Source organism: Mustela putorius, unplaced genomic scaffold, assembly GCF_011764305.1.
Source record: "Mustela putorius furo isolate JIRA1106 unplaced genomic scaffold, ASM1176430v1.1 tig00003866_pilon_pilon_pilon, whole genome shotgun sequence".
NCBI lineage: Eukaryota > Metazoa > Chordata > Mammalia > Carnivora > Mustelidae > Mustela > Mustela putorius.
In genome coordinates this window covers 5,651,162-5,660,415 of record NW_025422018.1, presented here as the reverse complement: position 1 = coordinate 5,660,415, position 9,254 = coordinate 5,651,162, and positions in this window count along the sequence as shown.

The window sequence follows — 9,254 nt, the reverse complement described above, 5'->3', positions numbered from 1 at the left end:
CCTTGGTGTTAGTTGTGATCTTTCCCTTTTCATTCATAATTTTATTAATTTGGGCTTTCTCTGTTTTCTTTTGGATTAGTGTGACCAATGGTTTATCAATCTTATTGATTCTTTAAAAACGTCAGCTTCTAATTTCAGAGCTATGTTATACTGTATCTCTGGTTTCTACCTCATTGATCTCAGCTCTAATCTTGATGATTTCCCTTTTATGTGTGGAGTTGGTTTGATTTGTTGTTAATCCTCCAGTTCTTTAAGGTGTAGAGATAACTGGTGTGTCCTGGATTTTTCAATTTTTTTGAGGGAAGCTTGGATGACTATGTATTTCCCCCTTAGGACCACCTTTGCTGTATCCCATAGGTTTTGGACCGAAGTGTCTTCATTTTCATTGGTTTCCATGAATTGTTTCAGTTCTTCTTTGATCTCCTGGTTGATCCAAGCATTCTTTTTTTTTTTTTTTAAGATTTTATTTGTTTATTTGACAGACAGAGATCACAAGTAGGCAGAGAGGCAGGCAGAGAGAGAGAGAGGGAAGCAGGCTCCCCGCTGAGCAGGGAGCCTGATGCGGGGCTCAATCCCAGGACCCTGAGATCATGACCCGAGCCGAAGGCAGCGGCTTAACCCACTGAGCCACCCAGGCTCCCCTGATCCAATCATTCTTAAGCAAGGTGGTCTTTAGCTTCCAGGTGTTTGAGTTCCTTCGGAACTTTTCCTTTTAATTGAGCTCCAGTTTCAAAGCATTGTGATCTGAGAATATGCAGGGAATAATCTCATTCTTTTGGTGTAGGTTGAGTCATGATTTGTGACCCAGCATGTGGTCTATTCTTGAGAAGGTTTCATGTGCATTTGAAAAGAATGAGTATTCTGTTGTTTTAGGGTGGAATGTTCTGTATATATCTCTGAGGTCCATCTGGTCCAATGTGTCATTCAATGCTCTTGCTTCTTTATTGATTTTCTGCTTCGATGATCTGTCTATTTCCGAGAGAGATGTGTTAAGATCTCCTACTATTAATGTATTCATATCAATATGGCTCTTTATCTTGATTAACAGTTTTCTTATGTAATTAGCTGCTCCCATATTGGCAGCATAGATATTTACAATTGTTAGATCATCTTGGTGGATAGTCCCTTTAAGAATTATGTAGTGTCCTCCTGTATCTCTGACTACAGTCTTTAGTTTAAAATTTATTTGTCTGATATGTGAATTCCTACCTGGCCTTCTTTGAGGTCCATTGGCATGAAAGATGCTTCTCCGTCCCTTCACTTTCAATCTGGGTGTATCTTTAGGTTCAAAATGGATCTCTTGTAGACAATATATGGATGGGTCCTGTCATTTTATCCAATCTGCAACCCTGTGTTGTTTTATGGGCGCATTTAGGCCATTCACATTGAGAATGATTATTGATAGATACATTTTTATTGACAATGTGTTATCTTTGAAGTCTTTCATTCTGTAGATTGTCTGTATATTTCTGTTCAATTCTATTCTTAGTATTTTTCCTCTTTTATAGAACCCCCCTTAATTTTTCCTGCAGTGTCGGCTTGGTGGTTGCATAGTCTTTTAAGCCTTGCCGGTATTGGAAACGCTTTATCTCTCCATCCATTTTGAATGTCAGTCTTGCTGGATAAAGTATTCTTGGCTGCATTTAGTGCCCTGAATATATCTTGCCAGCCCTTTCTGGCTTGCCAGGTCTCTGTGGACAGGTCTGACGTTATTTTGATGGGTTTTCCTCTGTAAGTAAGGAGCTCTTTTTCCTAGTGGCTCTCAAGAGATTATATCTACAATTATGATTCCTCAATTTGACTATCAGGTGCCTTGATGATTTTTTGGAATCTATAATCTTGGGTGGAGACCGTTCAGCCTCTAGTCCATGAACGCTGGTTCCATTCACAAATTTGGAAAAATTTTCACGAAGAACTTGTTTCACTATATCTTCTAGAGTTCCTTATTTCTCCTCCCCTTTAGGGATTCCAATAATTCTGTTATTGGAATGTTTCATGGCATCATTTATTTCCCTGATTCTGTTTTCGTGGCTTCTAAGCTGTGTGTTCCAGGCTTCCTCCTGATCCTTTCTCTCTATCTGTTTGTCCTCCAGATCACTAAGTCTATCTTCTGTCTCAGTTACCCTAGCTTTGAGAGAATTTAGATTAGATTGGAACTCATTGAGAACATTGTGAACCTCATCTCGGGTAGCTTTCAGCTCTGCCCCAATATTGTGAACATCATCTCTGGTCGCTTTCATTTCAACCCAAACAATCCTGTTTGGTCATCCATGGCTTTTTCCAACCTAGCTATTGCTTGGATAATTGTTAGCCTGAATTCTCTTTCCGATATATTGTCTATGTTGATAGCCATTAGTGCTTTTGCAGAAGGCCCATCCTCTGCATTTCTTCTGTTGGGCATTCCTCCTCCTAGTCATTTTGGTGAGAGATGACTGAATGGATGTGGCTGGATGTATCGACTGTGGTGCAGTCAAGGTGCACCCTGGAATGCTTCTGAGCAATCAGGATTCCCCACCCAAATGAGAGAAAAAAAGAAAAGAAAAAGAAAAAAAAGAGAGAGAGAGAGAAAGAGAGATAGGAAAAAAAGGGAAGATAAAAGAGAAGGTTCAGCCCAAATGGACTCCAAGGTAAGATTTCTGAAGTACACAAACAGAAATAGAGAAACAAAAAGACTGATAAAAATATATGACAAGAGAAAAAAATGTATATATATAAGCAAATAAAGGAAGAACCTCGTCAAAAGAACCCCTATTATAAGATTTATATACTATCAGGACAAACACAAAAACACAGAAACACTGGTGGAAGAAAAAGATGAGAGAGTGGTAATAAATTCTCAGTGTGGGCAAGGTAGGTTGTTTTGATTCTTCCTGGATGTATCTTGATATCTTTGTTAAAGGAATCAACTTTCCTAAGATATAGGGGGATTAAAATTTGGTTTACTTATAGGGGTAGCATTGATTGGGGAAAGGGGATTTTGTTGAAGTTTAACTCTATATGAATATTAGAAATAAACTAGGAATAAACTAGACTAAACTGAACTAAAATTAAAAAAAATTAAAAAATATAAATGCAAAAGAAAAACAGAAATGTATGTATCAACAAGTTCAGGTTAGAAGATTATTATGGAATTTGATGTACTGGAAATCTCACTGTGATGGCAAATAGGTTAAAAAATTATTTATATATAAAAAAATAAGTGAACCAGAATAGTGGCAACAAGTTAAAATAAAAGTCGTCCTATGAAGTACTGGTGGTTGTTCTCTTGTAGTCTTTTTTTTTTTTTTTTTTTTTTTTTTTTTTAGTTTCCTGGTTGGTTTTCTGGGGGAGGGGCCTTCCACGTGGGTTTTCAGTCAATGATGTTCCCTGAGTTAAGTCCTCCCGCCCCTCTCAAGGAGGTGGGCTCTGAGGAAACTGGTTTTTTTCAGGCTTTTATTCTCTGGCGGTTTTTATGTTTGTTCACTTTTTTTTTTTTTTCTCTCACCTTGACCGCTTTTGATGGTTTTTGTAGGTTTAGAGGAAAGCAAACTGCACCCTGACCTCCCTCTCAGAGAGAAGCCTCAGTCTGGCTACAGAGCCCAAATAAATTCCCCCTTGGCCGCTGGCAGAACAGGTTACGAGTCGCGGTCCCTGGGGACTCAGGATCTTTTTTTTGCTTGTACCCAAAACCACAGCAGCAGCAGCTGTGTGGGCAGCCCTAGACTGCCAGAGAGGTTCCAAGCAGTGATCGCACACTGAGATTTTCCCACTGGCCTGGGCTGGGAGTGCCTGGTCTTTCCAGGTCTAAGAGCTCAGGGCTTGTACACACCTCTCTCAGGTGAGTCTCAGGCTCTGTTAGCATGGCTCGGCATTCTGCCATCTGGCGAGGCTCCCAGCCCCTCACAGGAGCTGGACCTCACGTGTTCTTGGGTGCGCTGGTGGCTCTGGAACCAAGGTCTGGTTTCTCTGCCGCACTCTCTTTGGCTCAGTGCCAGGGGAGGCTGTTGTGGGTCCCGGGACTTAAGCCTTTGTCCCTAGCCACCCCAATTCCCATAAATTCCACCCCTCATGATCCTTTGCTCTCTTTGAGTGTTTTCAACCAATCTCCAAGTTAATGCTGGTCCCCAGACACAGGGCACTCTCATACTGGGGTATCACTTTCCAATCAATCACCTCTGGTGGCTCCCTCCCCCTTTTGTTTATCTTCCAATATCAGTTTAATGTTCCCACTCCATTTTACCTGCTCACTGGTGTCTTCTGCCCCGTAGAGATCCAGATGTGTATAATTCTGATCTCAGGCTTATTTCGTGGGTGATCGGAGTTCTTTGGTAGGTAATCAGCTCACTTTAGGGTACAGGTTGAAATGGCACCTCCTCCTACTTCCCCATCTTGTCCCCCAATCTCACCATAAGAGACTCTTAATCTCATGAAACAAACTGAGGGTTGCAGAGGGGAGGGGGTAGGGAGAGGGTGGTTAGGTTATGGACATTGAGTATGTGCTATGGCTTGTGTTTTGAAGTGTGTAAACCTGGCAATTCACAGACCTGAACCCCTGGGGCTAATAATACATTATATGTTAATGAAAAAATTTAAAAGAATTCAAAAAATAAAGGCTTAAACATTATTTACTCTAAACAAATACATAATGCTTTTGATTGCATTACAGCAAGCCTGGTTTTAGTTTTATATGTACCCCCCAAAATATGCATTAAAAACAACTTCTAAACATTTTATTCAGGTATTTTCATCTAAATCTTAAATTCCCATTGTCTATACCTTCTAAGTGCACACTCATAGAAATTATAAGTCCTAAGCACCTGGGTGGCTCAGTCATTAAGTGTCTGCCTTAGGCTCATGTCATGATATCAGGGTCCTGGGATTGAGTCCTGCCTGGGGTTCCTTGTTCTGCAGGAAGCCTGCTTCTCCCTCTGGTTGCCACTTCCCTTGCTTGTTCTCTCTCTCTCTCTTTATCTCTGATAAATAAATAAATAAATAAATAAATAAATAAAATTTCTAAATAAATAAATTACAGACACAAAACTCATTCAGAATACAAACATCTGACTTTATAGCATATGAACTTTCCATTCCTATGTATTGCAGAATGCTCTTGAAAGAAGTTGTGCTAAATTATACTCCCTTGGATGAACCTGATGTTGGGTATAATGGAGGGCACATATTCCATGGAGTACTAGGTGTGGGGCATAAACAATGAATTCTGGGACACTGAAAAGAAATTAAAAAAATTAAACTCCCATTATTTTCCATATTTCTCATTTGTATTAACTATAATATTTGTAATGAATATTTTTGCTTGAAGTATCAGCTTTTAAAAGATATGTTGAATTTCCCCTTGGTTGTCTCTATTTTGTCAAATTTTATCCAACAAACTGGAACACTTTTGTTATTTACACTCTGTGTTTTTATATATACTTATTTTTTTTCAAATGTCTCTATTGGTAGCTTTTACGCTTTCCAACAGTCATTCTATTTTTTTTTTCAGAAGCCTGAAATTTACACTGATATATCTTATGACTCTAATTTTGCTTGATATCTTTTAGTTTTTTGAGTATTTTACTTCCTTTTTAAATTTTTTAAAAATTTCGTTATAAGTAATTTTAAGATAACAATATCCCCTTATAATTTTTCAAAGTTTAGATGCCAACTTTGGACTGTAACTCTTTAAATTAGGTATTAAAATTTAATTAATTAATTAATTAATCAGAAAGTTTTTTTAGAATATACTGAATTCTGTAGATCCACTTCTGAGAGGGAATTTCATAAGCTTTCAGACACACATAACTTAAAATACTTGTTTAGAATTCTTATATACCCTTAAACCTCTGGTTCATTATTAAATTCTAAAAGAACATGCTACTAATAATCTCCAAATAGATAATACAATTCAACAACATCACACTTAGTAAAAAAGAAAACAAAGCTTACAATTCATAATAATCTGCTCACATAAATGAATATTACAATGACTTTTTTTCATAATCTAAATTCAGTGAGATCACTATCACAAAATTTTATATGTATTGCAACAAAAAAATGTTCAAATTTGTAACTACAGCTGTCACAAATTTTATCTATATATAGAAATAATCTTGTCTATGTTATTAGTTGTCTTGGGGGAGTCAAAAGTTATACATGGATTTTACACATATATAGATTTTTCAGCTGAGTAGGGTGTCAACATTCCTAAACCCCACATTGTTCATGGGTCAACAGTAATGTTGTATACCAATTATACCTAAAAAGAAAAACAAGCAAGCAAACTCCTTTACCTGCCTTCCATCTGGTAGTTTTCTATACAACCAATGTCATTGGTTTACTAGTGTTCAGATTTAATACATCACATTGGAACACTTAAAAGCACATGTTAAACCATTGCTCCTGGAAGATGTTCATTCTCTAGTAATGATAGAGTCTTGTGTACCTAATTTGATTTCTGGGGCCCAATTTCCTAAAATGCATAATAAAAGGGCCTTGGAAATCTTTAAAAACAAACAAACAAAAAAAAAAAAGAAAGAAAGAAAAACAAAAACTAGTGTTGTCTAGGAACTTCATTGAATACTCACCTATCCTTACTCTCTCTCCCAATATTTTATTTTTATAATTATTTCCAAATTTTAATCTATTATATGATTATTTCTCCATTTAGAATCTTTCTTTATTGTATTCAGTTAGCCTGCATGTAATACATCTTTAACTTTTGATGTAGTATTTAATGATTCATTAGCTGCATATAACACCTTCCTAGATGTGTTAGAAATGGAAAAACATTCCATACTTATGGATTGGAAGAACAAATATTATTAAAATGTCTATGTTATCCAGAGCAATCTACACATTCAATGCAACCCCTATTAAAATACAATCAATATTTTTAGCAGAGTTGGAACAAATCATCCTAAAATTTGTATGGAACCAGAAAAAGACCCTGAATAGCCAAGGAAATATTGTAAAGAAAATCAAAGCTGATGGCATCACAATTCCAGACTTCAAGCTCTATTACAAAGCTGTAATCATCAAGATAGTATGATACTTGCACAAAAACAGAATTAGATCAATGGAACACAACACAGAATCAAGAAATGGACCCTCAACTCCACTGTCAATTGATCTTTGACAAAGCAGGAAAGAATACACAATGGAAAAAAGACAGTCTCTTTAACAAATGGTGTTGGGAAAATTGGACAGCCACAAGTAGAAACTGAACCATTTTCTTATACCATAAACAAAGATAAACTCAAAATTGATTGAAGACCTAAATGTCAGACAGGAATCCATCAAAATCTTAGAGTAGAAAACAGGCAGTAAGTTCTTTGACCTCAGCCACAGCAACTTCTTGCTAGACATGTCTCCAGAGGCAAGGGAAATAAAGGCAAAAATGAACTATGGAGCATTCATGAAGCTAGAAAGCTTTTACACAGCAAAGGAAACAGTAGACAAAACCAAAAGACAACCTACAGAATGGGAGAAGATATTTGCAAATGTCTTTTCAGATAAAAGTCTAGTATCCAAAATCTATAAAAAAACATATCAAAATCAACACCCAAAAAACACATAATCCAGTCAAGAAATGGGCAGAAGACATGAACAGTCATTTCTGCAAAGAAGATATCTAAATCGCCAACAGACACATGAAAAGGTGCTCAACATCATTTGGCATCAGGGAAATACAAATCAAAGGCACAATGAGATATCAACTCACACCAGTCAAAATAGCTAAAATTAACAAATCAGGAAATGACAGGTGTTGGCAAGGATGCAAAAAATGGGGAACCCTTTTACACTGCTGGTGAGAAGGCAAGTTGGTGCAGCCACTCTGGCAATTATGGAGGTTCCTCAAAAAATTGAAAACAGAGCTATCTGATGACCCAGAAATTTCACTACTATGTATTTATCACAAAGATACAAATGTAGTGATATACAGGGGCACATGCACCCAATGTTTATACCAGCAATGTCTAACTATAGCCAAACTATAGAAAGAGCCCAGATGTCCATCAACAGATGAATGGATAAAGAACATGTGGTGTATAAATACAATGGATTACTACTTTGCCATCAAAAAATGAAATATTACCATTTGCAACAATATGGATGGAACTGGAGGGTATTATGTTAAGTGAAATAAATCAATCAGATAAATAATTATATGATTTCACTCATATGTGGAATTTAAGAAACAAAACATGATCACAGGGGAAGGGAGGTAAAAATAAAATTAGGTGAAATCTGAGAGGGAGACAAACCAAAGAGACTCTTAATCATAGGAAGCAAACTGAGGATTGCTGAAGGGGAGTTAAGAGGGTAAATGGGCAATGGGCACATGATGTGATGAGCACTGGCTGTTATATGCAACTGATGAATCACTGAACTCTACCTCTAAAACTAATAATGCACTATATGTTAATTAATTTAGTTAAAAAAAGCTATTATCTTTACCCTTTTTTACTCAAGCACATTTGTTAATATAAACAATTATAATGACTTTATTTTGTCCTTATTGAATAATCTTATATTTCCATTCTAAAATAGGAAAAAATATGGAATACCTGCATAACTTGATTATTATCTCAAATTAGCATTCTCCCAAGGGAATGGAAATTCCATGTCTTTTAGTTTACCATTCTCCTTTTCATGTCATTTTTCTCAGCTTACAAAACTTTGAACCTTGTAAGTAAAAATTACATAATTCTGAACCTATATTTTTTTTTTTTTTTTTTTTTTTAAAGATTTTATTTATTAATTTGACAGAGAGAAATCACAAGTAGACGGAGAGGCAGCCAGAGAGAGAGAGAGGGAAGCAGGCTCTCTGCTGAGCAGAGAGCCCGATGCGGGACTCGATCCCAGGACCCTGAGATCATGACCTGAGCCGAAGGCAGTGGCTTAACCCACTGAGCCACCCAGGCGCCCTGAACCTATATTTTCTGAAGAACTCCATAAACCATCTGGTATTCTTGAGAGGAACAAGAAGAATCTCCTCATGGAAGAGGTAAACAACAATGGTGTTTGTAAATCAGGAGTCACAAATGTTATTTGTATCAAAGGTGAAGGAGCATTTCATAATATCAGACAGGGAGGTATTAGTGGAAAATACAATGATGACTGGAAGCATAAGAGAAATTAACCAAGATACATTAATTTTAAAAAAGAACAGAAGTTTGTTTAAATCTGATGAATAGAAGAGAGTAAATCATTTTAACAATATAGGATTTATTGGGGTGACTGGATGGCTCAGTTATTAAGTGGCTACTTTAGAC